The sequence below is a fragment of the Amblyraja radiata genome, chromosome X (assembly GCF_010909765.2).
Source record: "Amblyraja radiata isolate CabotCenter1 chromosome X, sAmbRad1.1.pri, whole genome shotgun sequence".
Taxonomy (NCBI): Eukaryota; Metazoa; Chordata; class Chondrichthyes; order Rajiformes; family Rajidae; genus Amblyraja; species Amblyraja radiata.
This window is the reverse complement of record NC_045999.1, coordinates 9,977,085-10,004,307: the sequence shown is the minus strand read 5'-3', so window position 1 is coordinate 10,004,307 and position 27,223 is coordinate 9,977,085. Positions and strand designations below refer to the sequence as shown.

Here is a 27,223-nt window from a genome sequence, read left to right as displayed (position 1 = left end):
TTTCTGCTCATTTGTTTTTCCTATTTGTCTCTCTCATGTCCCTACCTCCACTTCTATCATTAACTCCATCACTTCAAAGAAAAAAATCGCACCCCTGGTGCATCCGTCCCGAAAATAAGACGGTTCGATGACTACCTCCCCAGGATCATGGCGGCTCTTTGTGTATTGCCTAGGGCGGAACGGCAGCAGAGTTGTTGCCTCACAGCGCCAGAGACCCAGGTTCGATCCTGACTACGGGCGCTGTCTGTACGGACGTTTGTATGTTTTCCCCGTGACCTGCGTGGGTTTTCTCCGGGTGCTCCGGTTTCCACCCACGCTCCAAAGACGTAAAGGATTTGCAGGTTAATTGGTAAAATTGTAAATTGTCCCTAGTGTGTGTGTGGAGGATAGCGTTAGTGTATGGGAATCGCTGGTCACCACGGACTCTACGGGCTGAAGCAAAGATCCTATAGCAGAGCAAGATAGATCACTCCTGCTAAATGCAATGGGCTGACGTGTAGTACGCAACGGAACGGAACGTGGGCATTTTTTTCATCCATTTCCATAACCGGAACCGACCCGACTCGCAGTGTAATCAACGTTGCGGGGGAACAGTTTGTGTTAATAAATTAAAATTCTGAAAATGAGGAGAAGATTTTTACCAAATAACTTTTATTTTTACGGGCATGTTTCCGTAACCGGCTTCTGTCTCCGCACCAAAGATCCCATAGGATAATAGTGCGGAGACGGAAGCCGGTTACAGAAATGGGGCCGAAAATTACCCATTAATCTGCCCATGACCGTACTACTTCTTTTTCGTCGAGTGATCTATCTTGCTCACTATAGGATCTTTGGGCTGAAGGGCCTGCTTCCACGCTGTATCACTAAACTAAACTAATATAAAATAAAGTAACTAAACTAAAGGTGATTTTCCATGATCACCAGTCCCTTGACCTGTTTTCACACCTTCACACTTCCTTATCTATCTATCTCCCTCCTTAATCCTGGAAAACCCAAAGCTGCGGCAATACAAGAGATCCCGCGGTGGGGCAGCAGTAAGGGCAGATCCCAAGAAGTAAAACTGTGACATTAACCCAGTCCACCAGACCACAACATCCTGGCCAAATCACCCACTCTTTAAACCAGATAAACTGCTCATTGTTATCTCTATCATTGTTACTTTTTTGCATATCTTTCATTCATTCTCTCTACATCATCGTCTATATCACTTGTTTCCCTTTCCTGTGACTTTCAGTCTGAAGAAGGGTCTCGACCCAAAACATCACCCGTTCCTTCTCTCCAGAGATGCTGCCTGTCCCGCTGAATTACTCCTGCATTTTGTGTCTATCTTTGGTTGAAACCAGCATCTGCAGTTCCTTCATACACATTGTTTCGTTTTGTTTAGAGATACGGCGTGGAAACAGGCCCTTCGGCCCACCAGGTCCGCACCAACCAGCCCTCCCCGCACAAGCCTTCCCCGCACACTAACGCTATCCAACACTCATTAGGGACAATTTACAATTATGCCAAGCCAATTAACCTACAAACCTGTATGTCTTTGGTCTGTGAGTTAGAGATTGAGTTGGTTTGAAGTTGGAGAAATCAATTTTGATTGGGCAGCTTACCACCCAGCGGTATGAATATTGATTTCTCTAACTTCAAGTAAACCTTGCATCCCCCTCTCTACATTCCTCCCCCACCTAAGTCATCTTGTTGAATCTCATTGTCTGCAACTCATTTCCACCTAGACCACAACTGACAATGACCAGTCCCCTTTTTCACCGTTACTATTTAGCCTATCCTCTATTCATTTGTCCAGCATCTCTCTATATCACCGTCTATCTCTCATTTCCCTCTCCCCTGACTCACGTCTGAAGAAGGGCTCGACCCGAAACGTCACACATTCCTTTTCTCCAGAGACGCTGCCTGTCCCGCTGAGTTACTCCAACATTTTGTGTCTACCTTCAATCTCTGACATGTCTTTTATTTAAATCCCCTGTTTAAGAAGGAACTGCAGATGCTGTAAAATCGAAGGTAAACAAAAGTTCTGGAGAAACTCAGCGGGTGCAGCAGCATCTATGGAGCGAAGGAAAGAGGCAACGTTTCGGGCCGAAACCCTTCTTCAGACTGAGATTCAAATCTTTTATCTAACCTGACATTCTCTCTTGCCGTTGAGAAGGGTTGAAGTCTGAAGAAGGGTTTGGGCCCGAAACGTTGCCTCTTATTTAAATCCCCTTTGATCTAATTTCTTAATCAGGTATTTGTCCAGGAGTTAGTTGGCAGAGCTTGAATGCTTACCCCAGGGAGTGTTCCACACATTGCTCTGGGAGGAGTGAATACGCTGGATTATAATAATGCACGCGACTTGTTAAATGTTGTTATAATTAAGTGGACTTCACGTTCCTGTATACCAGGGGCTGGATAAAGGTGACAGTTTTTGTCTTGCCCAATGTCTTCAAGGCAGTGCCCTCTGCTGGGCAACTGACCGGATGGCAGTAATACTTCTAAGTAGCACTCTATATCCACATATAAATGTCATAAGGTCATAAATGAAAGGACCAGAATTAGGCCATTCAGCCCATCAAGTCTACTCCGCCATTCAATCATGGCTGATCTATCTCTCCCTCTCCCCACCCCAGTCTCCTGCCTTGTCCCCATAACCTCTGACACCCTGACTAATCAGCGCCAGAGTCCCGGGTTCGATCCTGACTACGGGTGCTGTCTGTACGGAGTCTGTACGTTCTCCCCGTGACCGTGTGGGTTTCCTTCGGGTGCTCTGGTTTCCTCCCACAATCCAAAGACGTGCAGGTTTGTAGGTTAATTGGCTTTGGTACAAATTGTAAATTGTACCTTGTGTGTGGGACAGTGCTAGTGTGCGGAGATCACTGGTCGGTGTAGACTCGGTGGGCTGAAGGGCCTGTATTTCTAAACTAAATAAAACAAAGGAATAGATGGCTTTCAAAACTTTTAACTTTTAAAACAACTTTCAGAACCATTCAATGCTGTTGTGCAGAAACATATTTATCACCTGGGGGGTGAATTCATTGGAAGTTAGATTAAATTAGCTAACAACTATAGAATTGACACCACAAGCATAACTTTGACATTAGAAACCTCACTCAGTGGCTTTTATCCAGACAAGTGAAAGAGCCTCTACTGTCTATTCAGTGAGAAAACTATCAAATAATACTTGACTTTTAAAAAGTTACAAAGTGCTGGAGTAACTCAGCGGGACAGGCAGCATCTCTGGTGAACATGGATAGGTGACGTTTCGGGTTGGAAACCTTCTACATGTATCCATATAATACTCGTTACTGGTATTGAATGAAGGATATGCCAAGTCACTTCTCAAAAGCCTCAAAAAGGAGATATTAGATCAGATAATTAAAGGTTTGGCTAAAAAGGCAAGTTTACACACTATCTAATACCAAGAATATGCCATGGTTATGAATTTTGTTAAGAGCATAAGTATCGGAATCAGAAGTATGCCTACTATTAAGACCATGACTAATCTTTTACTTCAGACTTTAGAGATACAGCGCGGAAACAGGCCGGAGACCGGGTTCTGTTTCTGGTCAGGACCCTGGGTCTTGACCCGAAGCATCGAGACCCGGGTTCGATCCCGACTACGGGTGCTGTCTGTAGGGAGTCTGTACGTTCTCCAAGTGATCAGCGTGGGTTTTCTCCAAGATCTTCGGTTTCCTCCCACACTCCAAAAACCTATAGATTTTGTAGGTTAATTGTCTTGGTAAATGTAAGAGTTGTCCATAGTGGGTATAGGATGGTGTTAGTGTGCGGGGATCGCTGGTCGGCGCAGGCTCGGTGGGCCGAAGGGCCTGTTTCCGCTCTATATCTCTAAAACTAAAACTTGCCAGTTTTGTTCAATAAATCTCTTGAGAAGACCTTCTGGAAAGTCCAAATGCACGAAACAATTGTTCGATACGGGTAAAAAAATCCTCAAAATGTTTACAAACACATTTACCAAATGAGGTTTGATAAACTTTGTCCAGTGCTATTTTTTTCTAAATTATCTATTTTTTATTTCATTATCATGTTGAAACCCATTTATCAGTTAAATACTTTAAGTCGGGTGACTTAAACTTGGATCAATTTGAACTGATGAAAATATCTGGGTTAGTCATTACACAAATAATTTAGTCATCTTGTAATTAATTGGGAGAAAGCAGATCATTCAGCAGAAAATATATTTTGCACAATTATTAATCTTCCTACTGTGCTTTAGTTTCATGGTCAAATGTTTGCCATATTTTCTCAACGTAACATTAATTATCCATATTTGCTTGGAGTTGAAAATGGCCGCCGATGGCCGCCGTAGCCTTCAGCTTACAACCGGGGCTAGATCTTAAAACTGAATTTACTTTAGTTGGTCTGCAGAAGGTCTGTAGTCTGAAGAAGGGTCTCGACCCGAAACGTCACCTATTCCTTCGCTTCATAGACACTGCCTCACCCGCTGAGTTCCTCCAGCATTTTTGCCCACCTTCTGCTTTAGTTGACTTTACTTTAGAGATACAGCGTGGAAACAGGCCCTTCGGCCCACCGAGTCCACGCCGACCAGCGATCACCCCTTGCACTAATCTACACACACTAGGGACAATTTAAGGACCATCACCCATTCACTAATTCCACACTAGGGACAATTTACAGAAGCCAATTAACCTACAAACCTGTACGTCTTTAGCGAATGGGGGGGAAACTGGAGCACCCGGAGAGAAACCCTTGCGGTCACGGTGAGAACGTACATACCCCGTACAGACAGCACCCGCGGTCAGGATCGAACCGGGGTCTCTGTCGCTGTGAGGCAGCAACTCTACTGACACTATGCCGTACTTATTATAGTTTATTTTCACTCACAAACAGACACTGACGCTGTGGCTGTGACCGATAGTGTGCAGCAGGGATTGGTACTGGGTCCCAGTCATTCACAATGCATGATAATAGTAAGATTAAACGAGAACTTACCAGTTTGAAGTTTGATCTGTATTTTATGAGGAGTTACGATGAGGGATTACGTGAAGAACCCGCTCAGCGCGCAGGCGCGGCATACTTCCAAGCAGCGGTGTGGAATCACAGATAGACACAGTTATTTGAAGTAAACATAGTAAAGATAAGGAGACATCAATTTATTAGTTTGATCCATATAATGAGGGTGGGAGCGGAGGGCACGTAATCCCTCATCGTAACTCCTCATAAAATACAGATCAAACTTCAAACTGGTAAGTTCTCGTTTAATCTTACTATTTTACTTCGGAGTCACGTGAGTGACTACGTGAAGATTTCAAAGCTCTGTAATTTCAAACCGTGTAACAGTTTCATTTCACTCACTGCCGAAGTTCTTGAGGGAGGAAGTGTTATTGTAATCAACCAATGAGTCTATTTGTAGAAAAACACAATGGTATTTTTTAAACAATAACAACAAAGAATTAAGTTGCTCCCCTGGGCTTAAATTAAATATTTGCAGTTCGTAAATCTTTACTGCAAATAAACCAGGTTTTGCCAATGGCTTATTATAAAATTTCTGAACAGTCTTTTCCCCCTCCCCACCATCCTGCTGTAGCCAGGATGTGGTCTATAGGCATGTCCATTCTTTAGCCGTCGACATGGATGCTGCCCTGGTGGAATAAAATTTGTACATGTTAGTGTTTATCCCAGCAGTTTCTAGCACCTGCTTGAGCCATCTCGCAATGGTTTGGCTCGTCACCTGACCATAAGGTTTTTGTGACTGACCCACAAGGCTTTTCATCTCCCTCGAATATTTTGGTTGTGTCTATGTAGGATAGTAGGTGGGTCATGGCACATAACCGTGGTTCTGGTGGGTAAGCCACGACTGGATTAGGTGTTCCTGGTCTGCTCTGTTTGATCAGTCGCTGGATAATGACAGATCTGGTCTGGAGCTGTGATCATGTTGTCCAGTCGCAATAGGTGTAGTGACTGGACCCTCTGAGCGGATACAAGTGCCATCAACATGAGCGTCTTTAGTGTAGCTTGCTCGAGGCCGAGGGATCTGGCTGGTGGCCATTCCCTGAGATATGTCAGGACCACACTGATATCCCAAATATGGGTATACCTGGGCTTAGGGCTTGATATTGTAAATGCCCTTCATCAGTTTTACCACCAGTGGATGGGATCCTATCGCCTGTTGTCCTGGCGCTGGTTTGAGATAAGCAGAAAGAGCACTCTGCGCTGTGTTGATGGCACTGTAGCTGATCCCTACATCGTGGTGTAGTTAGGCCAGGAACTCCAGTATGTTGGTGGCTGTGGCTGTTGCGTATGTTATCCCTGTTTCCTGGCAGTACTTCTCCCTTTTTTGATGCTGGTTAAGTACTGCCTCTTGGTGGATGTTCGAAGGGATGCCGACATGGTGGTGATGGTTTGTTTGGACAATCCCAGTTCCAGGTAAGGTCTGTTCAAACTTGCAACCCAGGCGTTTAATTTTCTCATGGCATGGGTGTTTAGCTTACCTGGTAGGTAAGTAGCTGATAGCCAAATATGTCTTTCGACACACCATTGCCAAATCATGTTGACCAATTTGTCGCATGATAATGATTTTATGCCACCCATATGGTTAATATAAGCCATCACCGTAGTATTTATCAATTTGTAACCGAACATGCAAGTGCTGCATATTAGATACATATGCTTTTAAACCATAAAAGGCGCCCAACATCTCTAGATAGTTAATGCCCAGTGTAAGTAGTAATGATGACTCTAGGTTAGTCCATCTACCACCTGAGCTGGATATGGAGTTAGTCGCTCCCCAGCCTTGAGCACTGGCATCTGTTTGAATAACTAAAGTAGGGTTAGTGATAAAGATAGGGCTGAAACTATGCCAAACGTTTTCTGCCCACCACTGTAGCTCTGATATTGTTCAGTGGGTAATTTCATGACACGATCATAGTGACCTGTATGTCGTTTTATTGCCTGTACCTTTGCTCTCTAAATTTTTGATAGTGCAAAGGTCCGAATTGTGTAGCCGGAAATGCTGCTACCATTTCCCCAATTACTCTTGCTACTTGTCGAATAGTTGGTCGCTCGTTGACCATTAAATTGTTGTATGATTGTGCTAATTCAACCATTTTTGCCTTTGGCAAGGTAACAGTCATATGGACTGAGTTAATTGTGAAGCCCAGGTAGTCCATGATAGTGGATGGCTTCAACTTAGATTTATCTGGATGTAGGACGAACCCCAGAGTTTCGAGGAGCTGTTTTGTAGCTGATACTGCTGCCACAGCCAATTCCATCATTTTCCCTACTATCAGAATATCATCCAGATATGCCATGACAATATGTTTTTGTTTTCTTAGTATTGCCATGGCTGGGTTCAATATTTTGGTGAATAATCTTGGGGCTGAAGTTAGCCCATAGGGCAATGCTTTGTACCATCCAGATAAATTTTAGGTATCTGCGATGATCCTTGTATATGGGTACTAGATAGTAAGCATCTTTAAGATAAATGCTTGCCATGAAGTGTCCTTTGGAATTCAGTTGTTTGGCAGTAACAAATGTCTCCATTTTGAAATGTATATACTTAACAAATTTGTTTAGTGATGTTAAGTCAATTATGATGCGACAGCCATCATCTTTTTTGGTTTTAGTGAATATATTCGATACAAATTCCAAAGGTTCATGTTTGGTCTTTTCGATGACCCCCTTTGTGATAAGTCTCACCAGTTCAGCTTGTCCCTCACGTTTCTCTTTGACGGAGGGAGAAATACCCTTTGGGGCCAATGTTGAACTGGCGGCGTTTTTTCTGACATGAATTGTATTTTATATCCACTAATGCTGTTGAGTATATACTTGTCACTCGTGACCATACCCCATGCTTCTTTAAACAAGTGTAATCTCACCCCTGTTAATAAAGCACCCTTATTCTCTATATGCTGGTAGGGACCAGACCCACCTACCTCCATTGGCGATTCTGTTTCTTCATTTTCCTGAAGGTTCTGTTCTGACGTGCTGGCGATGTTGGGGGGAGGCGTATTTTCCAGAGGGTCCGCTGCGGGCCCTGATCTAAAAAGATCTTTGGGGATAATGTGCGGACCCCAAGCGTTCACCAGTCCCATATTGCGGACGTCGACTGGTGGATGCCGTGGGGTGCTGCCGCTTGGGTATCGGAGGTCCTGGTTTGCTCGTCCCGGGGCCTGCCCTCATTAGGCCGAAGGTTTTTGATGCTTCCTCCATCTCCTTCAGTTTTTTATTGAGATCTTTCCCAAATAGCAGCGCGTCCATCTCCGCAGCTGGGGCTTTACACAAGCCAGCAAATTTGGGATTGAGGGCAGGTCTTATGTTTCCCTCCAGAGATTGTTGATCTCAAATTGTGTGGTACACATTAATGCCAGCACATCCTGCTGGCAGGTATCCATCTCCGTGGTCTCCACGGAACGAGCAAAGGCTGTGATGGCCGAAGTCAGGAGCCTTAGGATCCGCTGTAGCTTGAGTTCTTGGGTCCGGATGTGTGACCCCACATGCCCCCAGATTTGGCTGTTGAAACTTTTTACTTTGAGGGCCTCACAGTTTTCTGGTGCTGTGTGTTGTTTCAGCACCTCAGCGAGCACCTTTTCCAGTAATGGTTTATTGGATAGATGGTTGATGCTGGCCGCCATTCTTGGTTCCAGCGGTGCTCCAGCCCGTGAGGTTGCTACAAAGCGGATCCACACCCAACAGCTCTTCCTGTTCCTGCACCCCTGGCATACTCCCGAATTCGTCCGCCTGCCCCTGTTCCAGACCAGCCCAGCCCTGGTCACCAATGCTAGCCTCCAGTAATGAGGGAGCAGAGGGCAGTGCATGAAACACTGTGGAGGGGGTGCCTGACCTCCCTCCGCGAGAGCGCTCTTTCTGCGCATCTCGCTGGAGCTGCTCCAATAGCTGTTGGATGCAGCTCAGGCGGCTGTCTCTCCTCCATTTAGGTGGAGACATGTCCCCGTCCGACGAATCGGACGCCACCGGCCGGATGCCTGTTCGGATGGCTAGACATCCAGCCCGCAGTTCAGGCACAAGCGGGACTGGGCTCGGCGCGGTGATGGGGATAGCGGAGCGCCCGGTAATTGTTCCTACCGCCTTCTTCTAGAGCTTTTGTGCCTTGTAGTAGCGAGAGCGCCCCTCAAGCAGCGCGTCTCGCAGGCACCTGCTCCGAGAGCCGCTCCAGCGGCTCAGGCGGCTCTCTCTCCCCCCGTGCGGGTGGAGAGACGTCCCGTCTGAAATCGGGAACACCTGCCGGATGCCTCTTCGGGTGGCTATGCATCCAGCCCGCTGCTCAGGTACTAGCGGGCTGGGCTCGGCACGGTGTCGGGAAATTACGGAACACCGGGTAAACGCTCCTACCGCCTGTTGCTGCCCCCCTCCCCGACGGAAAACGTTCCTCCTCGAACGGGGGACAGTTTTGTTCCAGAGCCTTTTTCTCTGCCTGTAAAACACAAGCAGAAAAAAGGCTCCCCTGTAAAAGAAACCCGACCTCAGGGTACTCACCTGACGGTCCGTTTCATTCTGTAGCGGGAGCGCCTAACTCCCGTTGCAGCCGCTGTTGCACTGCTGGCGTTAATGCCGCGCATGCGCGCTGAGCGGGTTCTTCATGTAGTCACTCACGTGACTCCGAAGTAAAATTAGGATGGAGGAGTGGGGAAGACTCATGTTATATATCCAAATCTGTTGAGGTACAAGGCTAGATGGCAATGTGGCCGCTGCATCTTCTTCACTCATTGCGGTCGGACGCCTGTTGCAAATAGCAATCGAGCCTTTCATACATTCCACCGGCTGCCGACTTAAGATAGATACAAAAAGCTGGAGTATCTCAGCAGGACTGACAGCATCTCTGGAGAGAGAAATAGGTGCAGACTTAAACCCCTCCACAACAACCTCAGCTTCCTGCAGTTGCGGTTGTGTAGGAAGAAACTGCAGATGCTGTTTTATACCAAAGATAGACACAAAATGCTGGAGTAACTCATCGGGTCAGACAGCATCCCTGGAGAAAAGGAATAGGTGACGTTTCGGGTCTGAAGAAGGATCTCGATCCGAAGCATCGCCTATTCCTTTTCTCCAGGGATGCTGCCTGACCCGATGAGTTACTCCAGCACTTTGTGCCTAACATCAAGTGAATGTTATCTCCCTGGAGGTGCTGGATTCATTTGGCAAATTCAGCTGAGATTAGCTAACAATGACATTTACACCAAAACCATAAGTGTAACATTCAAGTGTAGAAACAAAGAACTGCAGATGCCGGTTTATAACCAAAGATAGACACAAAGTACTGGAGTAACTCAGCGGGTCAGGCAGCATCTCTGGAGAAAAAGGATGGGTGACGTTTCGGTTCGACTCTGAACAAGGGTCCCGACCCAAAACGTCACTGAACCCTGATCTCCAGAGATGCTGCCTGACCCGCTGAGTTACTCTGAAGCGAGACCGGACAGGTTGAGTAAAGTAATTTTTATTAACAATAAAAAATGGAACGAAAACTACTGCAATTTGCGTGTCTGGCTTAGCTAACAAAAACAGCTCCTGTTGCTGGGAGGAGCGCTGACGAACCAACTAAAAAGCTCGCGAATGAACCCCCGCGATCACGTGACCGAGCCGACCAATGACGAGGGTTCTGACCTCCCCACCCCACCACTAGGTGGCGCTACAACCCCAGCATTTTGTGTCCATTTTTGTAAATCAGCATCTGCAGTTCCTTGTTTTCTACAAAACAGATTCACACTATGGGCAACATTGGGAGAGCAACGTGTTTTAGTTTAAAACCCCTGTCCCACGGTACGAGTTCATTCCAAGAGCTCTCCCGAGTTTGCCCCGATTCGAACTCGGAGATTTACGGTAAAGGCCGCTCGTCTATACTCGGGGCTCTCGTGGACATTTTTCAACATGTTGAAAAATCTTCACGAGTCTTCCCGTGCTTACCTGCCGCTAGCGAATCTTCCCGAGTACCTGCCGTTAGCGGTACGAGCCGCTAAGAGATGTCCCCGAGCTCCGACGTACCCGCTACGTTCATTCTCCGTGCTTACCCCGAGTTTGATTTTTTTGAAACTCGGAGGAGCTCTTGGAATGAACTCGTACCGTGAGACAGGGCTATTTGGCATGTCACAAAAACATTCTTTCCACAGGTATTTTGCCCTAATGAGGAATGCAGTGTACTACTGCACTGTTACACCGCGACTGATATTTTAAGTAGCAGTTTCTTTACACCATGATATCCTGCCTAATGTCAATTATGAATGTGCAATAATTACTGAGAATTCCCTGCGTGACTATTAAGTGAGCCTTGCCCCAAGACAATATTGTCTTTTGTGTCATTTTAAGGTAACCGCACAGATACCTTTTTTTAAATTCCATTGCTGTCGGGACCACCATTTATTGCTGGGCCTCAAGAGATTATCCACTTTGATGGCAATAACAAGAAGGAAGATTATTATCTGAATGGTGACAGATTAGGAGAATGGGAGGTGCAATGAGACCTGGGTGTGCGTGTACATCAGTCACTGAAAGTAAGCATGCAGGTACAGCAGTCAGTGAAGAAATGGCATGTTGACCTTCATAGCGAAGGGATTTGAGTATAGGAGCAAGGAGGTCCTACTGCAGTTGTACAGAGCCCTGATGAGACCACACCTAGAATATTGTGTGCAGTTTTGGTCTCCTAATTTGAGGAAAGACATTCTTGCTATTGAGGGAGCGCAGCGTAGGTTCACGAGGTTAATTCCTGGGATGGCGGGACTGTCATATGATGAAAGAATGGGTCGACTGAGCTTGTATTCACTGGAATTCAGGATGAGAGGGGATCTTATAGAAACAAATACAATTCTTAAGGGCTTGGACAGATTAGATGCAGGAAAAATGTTCCCGATGTTGGGGGAGTCCAGAACCAGGGGTCACAGTTTAAGAATAAGGGGTAGGCCATTTAGGACTGAGATGAGGAAAAACTTTTTCACCCAGAGAGTTGTGAGTCTGTGGAATTCTCTGCCACAGAAGGCAGTGGAGGGCAATTCACTGGATGTTTTCAAGAGAGAGTTAGATTTAGCTCTTAGGGCTAACGGAATCAAGGGATTTGGGGAAAAAGCAGGAACGGGGTACTGATTCTGGATGATCAGCCATGATCATATTGAATGGCAGTGCTATAAAGGAGACTCAGACTGAAGAAGGATCTCGACCCGAAACGTCACCCATTCCTTCTCTCCAGAGAAGCTGCCTGTCCTGCATTTTGTGTCTACGGTTTAAACCAGCATTTGCAGTTCCTTCCTACACGTGGTAGTTGAGGCAGATACGATAACATTTAAACGTAGGGCCGAAGGGCCTGTTACTGTGCTGAATGACTCCATGAGGGATCAACTCCGGCGATCCAATTCACACTAAACTAATGTTCACCCCATTTCCCTCTGTGGTCTCCAATGCTGGTCCATTCTAAAATGACCTTTCTTGTCCCATGCAACCCAGATTGTGTCCCCTCGAAAATAAACACCAAAAGCTCACAGAATGTCACCAGCGTTTTCATAACCGCTTGCATCTCCACGATGGATAGAACTACACACAATCCACAATACATGAAAAGCTATTGAAGTCATCCACATTTGATGGCGTCTGTATTGTTTGCAGATTTTTCCCCCCGTTCAATGAACTTTTCCCACTCTGTAAGGACGGCACGGTGGGGCAGCGGTAGAGTTGCTGCCTCACAGCGCCAGAGACCCGGGTTCGATCCTGACCTCGGTCGCTGTCTGTGTGGAGGGTGTACATTCTCCCTGTAAACATGTGGGCTTCTTCTGGGTGCTCTGTTTTTCTCCCACATTCCAAAGACGTGCAGGTTTGTAGGTTAATTGGCCTCTGTAAATTGCCCCATGTATGTTGGATGTGAAACTGTGGTAACATAAAACTAGTGAACGGGTTATCATTGGTCGGCGTGGACTGAGGGGACAGTGTATGTATCTCTAAACTAAAGCTAACCTACTCTTTCCTTCTCCCTTATTAATGCACCAAGCCTGTCTTTGCATGCTTCGAATCATGTCTGCATACGGAGATATTGAGCCATTGATAGACACAAAATGCTGGAGTAACTTAGAGGGACAGGTTGCAACTCCTGAGAGAAGGAATGGGTGACGTTTCGGTTCGAGACCCTTCTTCAGACTTCAATATTGAACCATTGAGTTATACGTTCTTTTCCTAGTCATGACTTGATGTTGGTATCTATCGTGCATTTCCACCGCCTTGTTGTGGATTCAGCTACGACTAGAACCTTTTTAGTTTCACCCTATTGGAACACAATTTGACATACCTGTCAGGTCGTCTGTGTTCCACGGAGGAGCCCCAGCAGGCATAATGTTAGACAATAGACAATAGGTGCAGGAGTAGGCCATTCGGCCCTTCGAGCCAACACCGCCATTCAATGTGATCATGGCTGATCATCCCCAATCAGTACCCCGTTCCTGCCTTCTCCCCATATCCCCTGACTCTGCTGTTTTTAAGAGCCTTATCTAGCTCTCTCTTGAAAGTATCCAGAGAACCTGCCTCCGCCGCCCTCTGAGGCAGAGAATTCCACAGACTCACCACCCTCTGTGATAGAAAGTGTTTCCTCGTCTCCGTTCTAAGTGGCTTACTCCTTATTTTAAACTGTGGCCCCTGGTTCTGGACTCCCCCAACATCGGGAACATGTTTCCTGCCTCTAGCGTGTCTAAGCCCTTAACAATCTTATATGTTTCAATGAGTTACCCTCTCATCCTTTATGTTGAGACAAGAAACTGCAGGTGCTGGAATGTGGAGCAATAAAACAAAGTGCTGGAGGAACTCAGCAGATCAGGCAGCATCCGTGGAGAGAATGTGCAGACAATGTTTTGGGTCAGGACCCTTCTTCAGATTCCAATCAGTAGGAAGAGGGAACCAGACCCAAAATGTCCCCTGTCCAACCCCATCCACTGATGCTGCCTGACTTGCTGAGTTCCCCCAGCACTGTGGATTTTGCTGCATAATGTCGATATTTGCATTCTCATTCTGAGGAAGCTTTTGTAATAATCTTTTGCAATGTTGCTACTGTTTCATCATTTAGTCGTGTGGAGGCAGGAGTCCCTCAGTTTGGTGTTTGACATGATTTATAATTTAGCATCCATTTAGTTACTGCAGCCTCCTTTAAATGTGTCCCCATTTTCCTACATTTAATTTCACGTCACGTTTGCCTGTGCTGCAAGGCTGTTGTAGAAACACTGGATCCTAGGCAGCGGAGGGATGGCAAGAGAGGTTTGCTCAAAAAGCCAGGTCTACAGGTAATGAAGGCAGATAGAAATATGTGATTAGGGAGGGTTTTAAAATTGTTCATGTGGAAATTGCTTCAGCGAGTGTATCCACACCTCTCCCCGTAATATTAGAGAGCTGGAGGCATTTCTCAGCTGGGTAACAATAGACTAGCAAAACACTAGCAAACAGCAGCGCAGCGGTAGAGTTGCTGCCTCACAGCGCCAGAGCCCCAGGTTCGATCCCGACTACGGGTGCTGTCCGCATGTTCGTTCTCCATAAGACCTCATAGAAACATAGAAAATAGGTGCAGGAGTAGGCCATTCGGCCCTTTGAGCCTGCACCGCTATTCAATATGATCATGGCTGATTATCCAACTCAGTATCCTGTACCTGCCTTCTCTCCATACCCCCTGATCCCTTTAGCCACAAGGGCCACATCTAACTCCCTCTTAAATATAGGCCTCAACTACCCTCTGTGGCAGAGAATTCCAGAGATTCACCACTCTCTGTGTGAAAAATGTTTTCCTCATCTCGGTCCTAAAAGATTTCCCCCTTATCCTTAAACTCTGACCCCTTGTTCGGGACTTCCCCAACATCGGGAACAATCTTCCTGCATGGGTTTTTTCCGGGTGCTCCAGTTTCCTCCCACACTCCAAAGACGTGCAGGCTTGTAGGTTATTTGGCTTCGATAAAACTGTCCCTAGTGTGCATGTTTAGTGTTTTCGGAGTCATTCGTAACTGTCGCTGTATGTCATCTTGTTACTTGTGGGCAGAGCACCAAGGCAAATTCCTTGTATGTGAATACTTGGCCAATAAACCTACTTACTTACTTACTTACTTATGGGTGATCGCGGGGTCAGCACGGACTCGGTGGGCTGAAGGACCCGTTTCCACGCTGTATCTCTAAACTAAACTAGAAGGGTTTCTAAACAAACCAGTGGTTTTGCAGTCACCATTACTGATCCTAGTTGTTTATTCCAAGCATTTTAATTTTAATTTCCCTGCCATCTTGGGACTAAAATTGTTGTCCCGAGATCTACTGGTTAAGCTTCCAACATTATTCTAGTAAATTAACCAACAACCTATGCTCAAGCTCTGGGTTGCTCAAGGAATGAGTGATCACCATCAGCAAAGGCATGTGTGGTAACAAGCATATTTGAATGGGAAACAATGAGATGACAGAGGATATCCTTTGGAAACCACCACAAATCTGATAGAGAGGGAGGTGTGATTTGTATGGCGAGACTGCTCCTTGCTGTACTTCGATTGCAGTAGGTGCTTTTTTTTAGCCTTTTCTTAGCTTTTTTAACCATTTTCTTTAGAAAAAAGCCAATTTCCAAATCGGTCTTAAGAAGGGTTTCGACCCAAAACGTCACCAATTCCTTTTCTTCAGAGATGAATGAATGCTTTATTGTCACATGTGACAAGTCACAGTGAAATTCCTCGTTTTTCCTCGCATACCCAAGGTATTGCAACAAGTCACCACATACAGATACTGCCTGTCCCACTGAGTTAATCCAGCATTTTGTGTCTATCTTCGGTGTATACCAGTATCTGCAGTTCAACCGACACCTTATCTATTTGTACTTCTTCCCATCTTGTCCTGTTTTATTTCACTCTTTTCAATTTTGTTTGTATTTATAGCTAAGTTCCAAATCATATCAGTCATCCATCTGCCTGTGGCCATCTATCATGGACACACCTGGTCAATCCTTGTTCTGGGCCACTCTCCTGCAGTCCAATATCTGTATAGAGATGCTGCCTGTCCCGCTGAGTTACTCCAGCTTTTTGTGTCTATCCTCAACTCAGGTTCATCTGCTTTTCCAAACTACTCCAGGTGCTGCTTTGTCATCACCAATCCACTATTCAAATCTATCAGATGGATCAGTGCATTCATATCTTTGGGACATCCATTTATGCCAACTTCTCATCCTTGAATATGTATGTAGACACAAAAAGCTGGAGTAACTCAGCGGGACAGGCAGCATCTCTGGTGAGAAGGAATGGGAGACGTTTCGGGTCGAGACCCTTCTTCCTGGGATGTCAGGACTTTCATATGAAGAAAGACTGGATAGACTCAGCTTGTACTCGCTAGAATTTAGAAGATTGAGGGGGGGTCTTATAGAAATGTACAAAATTCTTACGGGGTTGGACAGGCTAGATGCAGGAAGATTGTTCCCGATGTTGGGGAAGTCCAGAACAAGGGGTCACAGTTTAAGGATAAGAGGGAAGTCTTTTAGGACCGAGATGAGAAAAGCATTTTTCTCACAGAGAGTGGTGCATCTGTGGAATTCTCTGCCACAGAAGGTAGTTGAGGCCAGTTCATTGGCTATATTTAAGAGGGAGTTAGATGTGGCCCTTGTGGCTAAAGGGATCGGGGGTATGGAGAGAAGGCAGGTACAGGATACTGAGTTGGATGATCAGCCATGATCATATTGAATGGCGGTGCAGGCTCGAAGGGCCGAATGGCCTACTCCTGCAACTATTTTCTATGTTTCTTCAGACTGATACTTGAATGTTTTAGACTCTGGATAAATCATCACGCCTCCATCTTCCCATTAATAACCACACGGGCCTCATACTTTGTTTCCTAAACATTCTGCATCCGCTTTGACGTAGGACTTTCTTTTTTCTCTCCCCATGTATTTTGTGTTTCCTGAGTATTTTTATGTTGGCAACATATTATTGGTACAATTAAAAAAAAAAACACAAAATGCTCAAATTAGCCAGTTAAGCAGCATCTGCGAAAAGAACATTTAAATTTTGTTACGATGGGTCATCCATCTGACATGTTAACTGTTTCTTTCTCCATAGATGCCCAACATCTGAGTCGCTCCAACATTACTTTTTTATTTCAGATTTCCCATTATCTGCAATAAAAAAATAAAAAATCCTATCTTGGTACAAGCTGTTGACCTTAGTTGGAGACTCTAAAAAATGCAAATGCTGGAATCTTGAGTAAAGCACAACGTGCTGGAGTATCTCAATGAGGCAGGCAGCATCTGGGGAGTAAATGGAGAGGCAACTTTTCGGGTCAGGGACCTTTTCCTCAGACTGATGTAGGTTTAGTGTAGGAAGATGGCACAAGTAAAGAATAGCAGAAACATCACTTATCCATGTCCTCCACAGATGCTACCTGATCTACTGAGTTACTCCAGCACTTTGTGTTTGACTATTGGCCTTATTTGACAGCAACATCCATATTTTAGAAGCTATTGATGAAAGGGCCAAAATTGAATATTTCCAATCCACCTCTTCCTTTATAAGGGACAGATTATTCAGCTGGATGTGTGGAACAAAACACTTTCCTTGGACATGGACAAGGTGCGCTCTAAATTTTAATTGATCAGAATAATAAATCTGAAAGAATCTACAATGGTGATCCTATTCAGGATTCCATGAACATTTCGCTTTTCAACAGCATGATCAAAATGAAAATGCCAAATATAGTTCTTTGGAAGTTTCAATACAAATCTAAAATTGTAACATAGTAGTTACAGGGCATTGGCAAGTAGTCAATGATAGTGTTAAATCCAAGGAAGAGGCATATACATTGGCCCAAGGAAGCAGCAAACCTGAAGATTGGGAGAAGCTCAGAGGAGGACAAAGGGGTTAATTAAGAGCGGAAAAAAGAGCATGAAAGAAAGCTTGTGGGGAATATAAAAACGGACTCAAGTTCAAGTGAATTTATTGTCATGTGTCCCTGTATAGGACAATGAAATTCTTGCTTTGCTTCAGCACACAGAACATAGTAGGCATTTACTACAAAACAGATAAGTGTGTCCATATACCATAATATAAATATATACACACATGAATAAATAAACTGATAAAGTGCAAATAACAGAAAATGGGTTATTAATAATCAGAGTTTTGTCCGAGCCAGGTTTAATAGCCCGATGGCTGTGGGGAAGTAGCTATTCCTGAACCTGGTTGTTGCAGTCTTCAGGCTCCTGTACCTTCTACCTGAAGGTAGCAGGGAAATGAGTGTGTGGCCAGGATGGTGTGGGTCTTTGATGATACTGCCAGCCTTTTTGAGGCAGCGACTGCGATAAATCCCCTCGATGGAAGGAAGGTCAGAGCCGATGATGGACTCTAAAAGCTTCTTTAGATATGTAAAAAGGAAAACATTAGTGAAGACAAATGTTGGTCCCTTACAATGCCAGAACAGTTAATCGAGTACTTTGGTTCTGTCTTCACTAAGGAAGACACAAACAATCTTCCAAAAATACTAGGGGACCGAGGATGTGATGGGAGGGAGGAACTGAAGGGAATCCACATTAGTCAGGAAATGGTGTTAGGTAAACTGTTGGGATTGAAGGCAGATAAATCCCGAGGGCCTGATGGTCTGCATCCCAGTACTCAAGGAGATGGCCCTAGAAATTGTGGATGCATCAGTGATCATTTTCCAATGTTCTCTCGATTCTGGATCAGTTCCTGTGGACTGGAGGGTAGGCAATGTTACCCCACTTTTTAAGAAAGGAGGGAGAGAGAAAATGGGGAATTTTAGACCAGTTAACCTTACATCGGTAGTGGGGAAGATGCTTGAGTCGATTATTAAAGATGTTATAGCAGTACATTTGTAAAGCAGTGACAGGATCAGTCAAAGTCAGCATGGATATGTGAAGGGGAAATCATGCTTGACTAATCTTCTGGAATTTTTTGAGGATGTAACAAGTACAATGGATAAGGGAGAGCCAGTGGATGTGACATATCTGGACTTTCAAAAAGCCTTTGACAAGGTCCCACACAAGAGATTAGTGTGCAAAGTTAGAGCACATGGTATTGGGGGTAGGGAATTGACATGGATAGAGAACTGGTTGGCAGACCAGAAGCAAAGAGTAAGAATAAACGGGTCCTTTTCAGGATGGCAAGCAGTGATTAGTGGGGTGCCGCAAGGCTCGGTGCTGGGACCCCAGTTATTTACAATGTATATTAACGATTTAGACGATGGAAGTTAGACGATGGAACATCTCCAAGTTGGCGGATGACACAAAGCTGGGTGGCAGTGTGAGCTGCAAAAAGGATGCTATGAGGCTGCAGGATGACTTGGATAGGTTGGGTGAGTGGGCAGATGCAGTATAATGTGGATAAATGTGAGGTTATCAATTTTGCTGGCAAGAACAGGAAGGCAGATTATTATCTGAATGGTGTCAGATTAGGAAAAGGGGAGGTGCAACGAGACCTGGATGTCCTTGTCAGTCACTGAAAGTAAACATGCAGGTACAGCAGCAGGCAGTGAAGAAGCATGTTGGCCTTCATTGCGAGAGGATTTGAGTTTAGGAGCAAGGAGGTCCTACTGCAGTTGTACAGGGCCCTGGTGGGACTGCACCTGGAGTATTGGGTGCAATTTAGCCTCCTAATTTGAGGAAGGACATTATTGCTATTGAGGGAGTGCAGCGTAGGTTAATTCCCGGGATGGTGGGACTGACATATGATGAAAGAATGGGTCGATTGGGCTTGTATTTGCTGGAATTTAGAAGGTTGAGAGGGGATCTTATAGAAACATCTAAAATTCTTAAAGGATTGGACAGGCTAGATGCAGGAAAAATATTCCTGATGGATGTTCAGCCATGATCACATTGAATGGCGGTGCAGGCTCGAAGGGCCGAATGGCCTACTCCTGCACCTATTGTCTATTGATGTTGGGAGAGTCCAGAACCAGGGGTCACAGTTTAAAAATAAGGGGTAGGCCATTTAGGACTGAGATGAAGACACATTTCACCCAGTTGTGAATCTGTGGAATTCTCTGCCACAGAAGGCAATGGAGGTCAATTCACTGGATGTTTTCAAGAGAGTTAGATTTAACTCTTATGACTATAGGAATCAAGGGGTGAGGGGGATAAAGCTGGAACGGGGTACTGATTTTAGATGATCAGCTGGCTCAAAGGGACAAATGGCCTACTCCTGCACCTATTTTTCCGCTTCTTAGGCTTGGAGACACATATGCTGCTGAGGGTAAATGGGGCATTGGCTAAAGCTTTGAAGCAGTGTATTATTAGACAACGTGTCTAAACCTAAGCGACGGCACCAAAAAAAACTATTATTTAGCCCAAGTTTTACATGAAGCAGTTTCATCCCATGAAGGCTGAACAATAACCTGCCTTAGAACACAATTTACAAACTCTGGGCTAAACACTCCATTCCTGCTCCTGTACAGCATTTTGATAAATGATTTCAATGTTGATTTGTAAAGGATCCTCTCTAAGTAAAGAGAAATATTTTAAATTCTTAAAGCATAGGTAATAATCAACACCAACCTGTTTGCTTACAATTATCAAAAAGAACATAGACATGAAGTTATTTAAGTTTGCTGATTTATAATTAGACTGAATAAATAGCGTTTTTGAATTACATACGACTGCTGTACTGGTCCAAAATCTACAAGGAGTGCCAAACTGCAGTTATCAGAGCTTCAGGTCCAGGGAAGAGATTTTAATGTGTAGGAAGGAAATGCAGATGAGATGTGTAGGAAGGAACTGCAGATGCTGGTTTGAACCGAAGACAGACACAAAATGCTGGAGTAACTCCAGGGAGCATCTCTGGAGAGAGAGACTGGGTCGAGACCCTTCCTCAGAAATGTTAGTGCATTGATAAATGGTGCTGACAAAAAGCAGTCTGTTTGGAAAGATTACCATGGGGTAACAGCTGCTGAACCCACCAGCCTGACTGTCATTGTCAGCCGCAGAACTGGCTTGGGGAAGTCACTTGGAGCATTACCCGCCTGAGCTGTGCTGTAGATGGGGATACACGTCCACAAACTAGTCAGCGGAGACAGTCTTGGACTGGCTGACTGACTGCATTAGCCTGCTTGCACTGTGGAAAAATGGTGACCCACTCACTCCCCCCCTGTATTAGAGCCAGTACCAGTCGTGGCACTTCCGCTATTAAAAGCAAACCCCTCCCCATCGCATTGATAGACGTTGCAACAAGCTAATGGCAATGCACCCGCCCCGCTTAAAATTTAGCAGGATTTTAGTGTTAGTTTAGAGAGATACAGCCCGGAAACTGGCCCTTCGGCCCACCGAGTCTGTGCTGACCAACCAGCCCCGCATCCCCTAACACTATCCTACACACACTAGGGACAATTTACACCGAAGCCAATTAACCTACAAACCTGTACGTCTTTAAAGTGTGGGAGGAAACCGGGGAATACCCACGCAGGGCACAGAATGTGCAAAGACGTTCCGGTAGGGTACAGACGGCGCCCGAGGTCGGGATCGAACTCGTGTCCCGGGCGCTGCGAGGGGGAGGCGCTGTGAGTTGTGAGGAGGCTGCGCCGCTGTGTGCGGGGGAAGGGGGCGGCTCCGCGCTCTTTTGTGGTTGGGGGAGGATAAAGGGGCGGGCCCCGGGATGCCTGATTGACAGCGCGCTTCCCCAATCACTTGCCCGGAACCCCCCTTAGCGCACCGTGGGCGGGTCTCTCAACGGCAGCCAATAGGCGTCGAGCAGGGGCGGGACATGTCTGCCAGGCACGGGAGGGGGCGGGACCTCAAACCGCGACCAATAGGCGCGATGGAGGGGCGGGACATCCGGTGGAGTGCATCGGCCCCCTTGCGCCGCACCGGGGGCGGGGCTTCAGGCAGCAGCCAATGGGTGTTGAGGGAGGACGGGACATCCGGTACCGGCGGCTGCCAATCACGTCGCTCGGGTGGGCGGGGCGCGGTTGTCAGGTTACAGACGGTAGCCGGATGATGGACGTGGTCGCCGCCCAGTGGGGATGCGAGCCGCCGGCGGCCGGGGCCAATGGGGTGGCGAGGGGAGGGCGGGACTTCCTGCGCGGCGGCGCCGCTGGTGATTGACAGGCGGGGAGTGAGCGGACCGAGCGGCGGCCTCGGCGCCGAGCTGTTTAGGTTTTTTTTTACACCCCCCTCCCGGGCCCCGCTGGAGGGGGTTCGCGGGATTTCTCCGCCTGAGGGAAGGAGGGGCAGCGGGAGTCTGCATCTTTGGCGGGGGGCTCGGGAGCGGTGAGTGGAGGGGAGGCCTGCGCGGCTGAGGTGTTTGTGTGCCGGGCCGGGCCGGGCGGGTGGTGGGGGGGCGGCTCCGCGATGCCCGCTCCGTGTGTGTGAGGGAGCAAAGGAACGAGCGAGCCCGCGGCCTGCACAACAATCGCCCCCCTCACCCCCGGCTCCGCATTCGGGCTGCGAAAGGCGCGGGCGGCGGATCCGTGGTCGGAGTGGAGGGGAAGGCGGCGGCTGCTTGGCCGGGCCGGGGTGGTGTGTGTGTGTGTGAAGGGAAACGTGCGGGGCGCATCGCGGCGGCCGATCGGTCGTGGCTTTGGAGGGGGGGCGGGGGCTGGCCGGCGATCGGTGGCGCCGGATTGCGCCTCCCCGAGCGGGAGGGAGGGCGGGCGGTGGGAGGAGGAGGGGAGGGAGATAGAAGGAGGAGGGAGGGCCCGGGGAGGCGGGGTTGGGAAGAAGATCAAGCCAAGCAAGGGGGGGCCTGAGGCGGGAGGCTGTTGTGGAAGCGAGGGGAGGGGGCGGGTAGGAGATGAGAGGGAGGGAGGGAGAGGGGGTCCGAACAAGCAGCCGAGCCGACGATCGGGGCCGAGGGGGGGTGGGGGGCATCCGGGGAGAGAAAGAGGCCGAGGGCCAGCGGGGATTGGCGCTGAGGGCGTCCGAGGAGGAGACTCGGGGCTGGGGCGGGGTTAGTGGATCCATGGGGAAAGTTGCTGTTGTGGACTGTGTGTGTGTGTTTGTGTGGACAGGGGAGGGATCAGGGAGGGGGTGGAGATTAGGGGGCTTGGCTTGGAGTGGCTCTAAGGGGCGGGAGAAGAGCAGGCATCGGGCATAATGGTGACTGTGGGGTGATCCCATTGCAAAAACATTCGGATTCAGCTGGAGATATTCGAATTCTGTGCCAGAAAAACAAATGTGCAGCGTGTCCGGCAATCCTTCTGTAGGAATGCTCCGTTAAAATGCTCTCCCCTGTTGAACTTTGCAAGTGCAGTGCAGGAAAGTCAGAGAAGAAATAAACAAGCAACATTATTCGCGCTAAAGATCAATCTACCTTAGTGCAAGCGGTGGCATTTCCGGTAGTCCCGAGTTACACTGAACGCCGCGACCTGACATGATGCCTTGGGTGTTTGCAAACCAGCTGGGCATTGCAGTATGCCGACTTTCTTTTTGTATCAGACTACACCTAACCCTGTTAATTGTATGAAGAAATGGGTTATTTATTGGACGAGATAAAGACTACATTATTTCAGGAGGACGCGAAATATTTAGTTTTACAGTGCTCTCCATAATGTTTGGGACAAAGACTCATCATTTAATTATTTGCTTCTACTCCACAATTTGTGATTTGCATAGAACAAAAATCACATGTGGTTAAAGTGCACATTGTCAGATTTTAATAAAGGCCATTTTTATACATTTTGGTTTCACCATGTAGAAATTACAGCTGTGTTTATACATAGCCTCTCCCCATTTCAGGGCACCATAATGTTTGGGACACAGCAATGTCGTGTAAATGAAAGTAGTCATGTTTAGTATTTTGTTGAATATCTTTGCATGCAATGACTGCTTGAAGTCTGCGATTCATGGACATCACCACTTGCTGGGTGTCTTCTCTGGTGATGCTCTGCCAGGCCTGTATTGCAGCCATCTTTAGCTTATGCTTGTTTGGGGGGGCTAGTCCCCTTCAGTTTTCTCTTCAGCATACAAAAGGCATGCTCAATTGGGTTCAGATCGGGTGATTGACTTGGCCACTCAAGAATTGACCATTTTTTAGCTTTGAAAAACTCTTTTGTTGTTTTGAGGCATTTGTTTGAACTTGAGCAGATAGGATGTATCTATACACTTCAGAATTCATTATGCTACTATCATCAGCAGTTGTATCATCAATGAAGATAAGTGAGCCAGTACCTTCAGCAGCCATTCATGCCCAGGCCATAACACCCCCACCACCGTGTTTCACAGTTGAGATGGTATGCTTTGGATCTTGGGCAGTTCCCTCTCTCCTCCATACTTTGCTCTTGCCATCACTCTGATATAAGTTAATCTTCATCTCATCTGTCCACAAGACTTTTTTCCAGAACCGTAGTTGCTCTTTTAAGTACTTCTTGGCAAACTAACCTGGCCATCCTATTTTTGCCGGTAACCAGTGGTTTGCATCTTGCAGTGTAGCCTCTGTATTTCTTTTCATGAAGTCTTCTGCGGACAGTGGTCATTGACAAATCCACACCTGACTCCTGAAGTGTGTTTTTGATCTGTCGGACAGGCGTTTGTGGATTTTTCTTTATTATAGAGAGAATTCTGTCATCAGCTGTGGAGGTCTTCCTTGGCCTGCCAGTCCCTTTGCGATTAGTAAGCTCACCAGTGCTCTCTTTCTTCTTAATGATGTTTGAAACAGTTGATTATGTAGAAACACTGCTGTAATTTCTACATGGTGAAACTAAAATGTATAAAAATGGCCTTTATTAAAATCTGACAATGTGCACTTTAACCACATGTGATTTTTTTTCTATTACAAATCTCAAATTGTGGAGTACAGCGGCAAATAAATAAATGATTGGTCTTTGTCCCAAACATTATGGAGGGCACTGTATATAGAGCAGGAAACCCCGCTCCCCTGTCGTCCGCGATTGTCTAGCGGTTATTGTTAAAATACGAGATTTGTTCATAAAGTAGTCCCGTTGTTCATGGAAACCCATTGCCTATGTCAGCTGCCATATCCATACATTATGCAAGTTGCTTTGAAAGTTGATGGAATAAATATAGAGTGCAATTGTTGCAGACATTTATAAAAAATACTTCAGAGATTCTATCATGGAATTTAGGTGAATGCACAATGTTTAGGTAAGCATGAGTATTTATGTCAGAATGAATGTTATGAGGATGAGTGGGAAGTTATTCTGGGGCATAAATGAGAGCTTTCTTGATACTGCAACAGAGAAACATAGAGGACAATTTAAGGTGCTGAAGATAATTTTCATGGATGAAGCCTTTCTATGAATTATTGAATAGCCCTGGTGTGTTGAGGGAGCTGGAGGGAAGAGGGTGAAGTTGTGGAATACCATTGGCAGCACTGGGATTCCAGGGTCAGATCATTGTTCTTGTCTGGGCGGGTCCAAAATAAGCCATTGTGATATTTTTGGAGATTCATGATGGTGGTTGTATAGTAAGTTTAAATTCTAACTTATGTAGTGAAATGTGACTAAAGTTTGCTTACTATGTGTTGCACACCTTGTGAACATTGTGGTTCTAGACTCTTACCATTCAGATTTATGATGTTGCTTGAGTTACTGATGTAGGTTCATTTCAGATTAGCTAAGTGCGATGTAGCTAACAACATTTGCTAGTGTTACATATGAATAATCAGATCTTGTTGAGTAGTTCAACATCCACATATATTTGTGTGGAAAATGAGAAGGTTCAAATTTTTAGTTGTATTATTAAATGATAAGTTTAAGTTATACAAATGAGTTATAAAAGTTTATTTGGAGATCAATGCAAGGTATATAATTGATAACTATTTCTTCATAACTCCTCTTAACTTATTACATTGGAAATTGTAATGTGGTGCGATGGGCATAATAGGTTAAATGCTGCACACTTTGTATGAAATAAAACTCTGAGTTTTATTTCATACAAAAGAATATGTGATGGGGAAATGCAGTTATGTATATGCAGTTTTAATAAATGGTTATTTACATGCAAATGAAATGCCAATGGAGGAAACAGACCCTAAAGCAAATAATATTTGAATTTTATCAGACAGCTAGTGTGGCATGTAGTGAATTATTTGTACAAGTTGTAAATGCATGACCAAAAAGCGTACTAAGACATTGATGCACAAAATTTTCTCATGAACGTGTTGTTGCTTTCTTACACAATAGAGCGCTGCTGCAATGTTTCGTGTGATAACGTTAGAAGCATGTTTGAGAGTTTCACAGCCATTAACACAGATGTTTTCTGAATTAGATATTGTGCCTCAGACCTCTGAGCTTTATTTATTTTGCCTAAGACAAAGTGGAATTTAATTTTGATTAATTAGTGACAGGAGTGTTTTCTTTAACCGGCTTATTTTATGTGCGCCGCACGACTTATTGATTCACCAAACGAGAAATCATGATAGTGTGCATAAACATTATCTAAGCGATTATTTTCGTGTTATTTGGCAGGATGTTCATATAGAGAAACGCAAGTTTCTGCTTTTTCAGTCAGGCACTATTTTATTTCTAAATATTATCAGTTAAGCTCTAAAAGTAAGTACTTTACAAAGGTAACCTCTGTTAAAACCATGGAGCATTTGCATTCCCCACATGCCCAAATGTCATGATTGATAACCAAATAAGTGTGGCTTATTCTTTTCTTTTGATTTTTTTCCCCACATGTCTTCACAAAGAATATTCAGTGCATCCTACAGCGAAAACATATTTGTCCATTCATTATAAACTGAACTCCCCAAGTCTTAATTTGTGGCGCTACCCTTGTCCGTGGTGTTGTTGTGAATTGTGCTGATTTACATCTAATGGATCTTTTTTGAGATCTTATAAAGGAGCCAAAGGAATGATCTTTTAAGTTTCCTGGGCTAATGATAGTTACCTGCTGAAACTTGGTTATCTTACTGTAAAGCGCCCTGACCTTTGATGTTTTGTTATGTGGTCAGCAATGTGAAAATTAGATGGAAGTGACTCAACTGCGGCAAGTGCAAGCTCATTTAAATAATTTGTTGTGACTGTTGAGGAAAGTAGCAGTGGGTGGAGTCTATTCCACAGATTAAATTCCACACCTCCACGTGTGGTGCTACTAGAGCAAAGTTTTCTTGTCTGCCCGAATGCTGCGGCTTTGTCTGACTGAATTGCTGCTTCAGACTTGAATTTCAGCTTTAAGCAGCAACGACCAATTGGGAATTAGGCAAAGCATTGTGGGAATTGTAGTTTTATTTCCTCTTGTGAACTATTGATAGTATGTTTAAGAAAGAACTGCAGATGCTGGAAAAATCGAAGGTAGACAAAAAATGCTGGAGAAACTCAGCGTGTGAGGCAGCATCTATGGAGAGAAGGAATTGGCAAAGTTTCGGGT

The 27,223-nt window shown here is 45.6% G+C and overlaps 1 protein-coding gene across 5 annotated transcripts in view; it reads left to right on the top strand.

The window, feature by feature from the left end:
- The window catches only part of sin3a (SIN3 transcription regulator family member A), a 106,399-nt gene that overhangs the window by 12,408 nt on the left and 66,768 nt on the right, over positions 1-27,223 (top strand). Inside the window, exon 1 of one of the 5 annotated variants that reach the window (XM_033014970.1) lies at positions 21,971-22,162. The exons of the other annotated variants lie outside the window; for them this stretch is intronic. The gene's annotated coding sequence lies outside the window, so the exon portion shown is untranslated. Of the gene's footprint in view, positions 1-21,970; positions 22,163-27,223 lie in introns of those variants that run through there. 5 annotated transcript variants of the gene reach the window in all.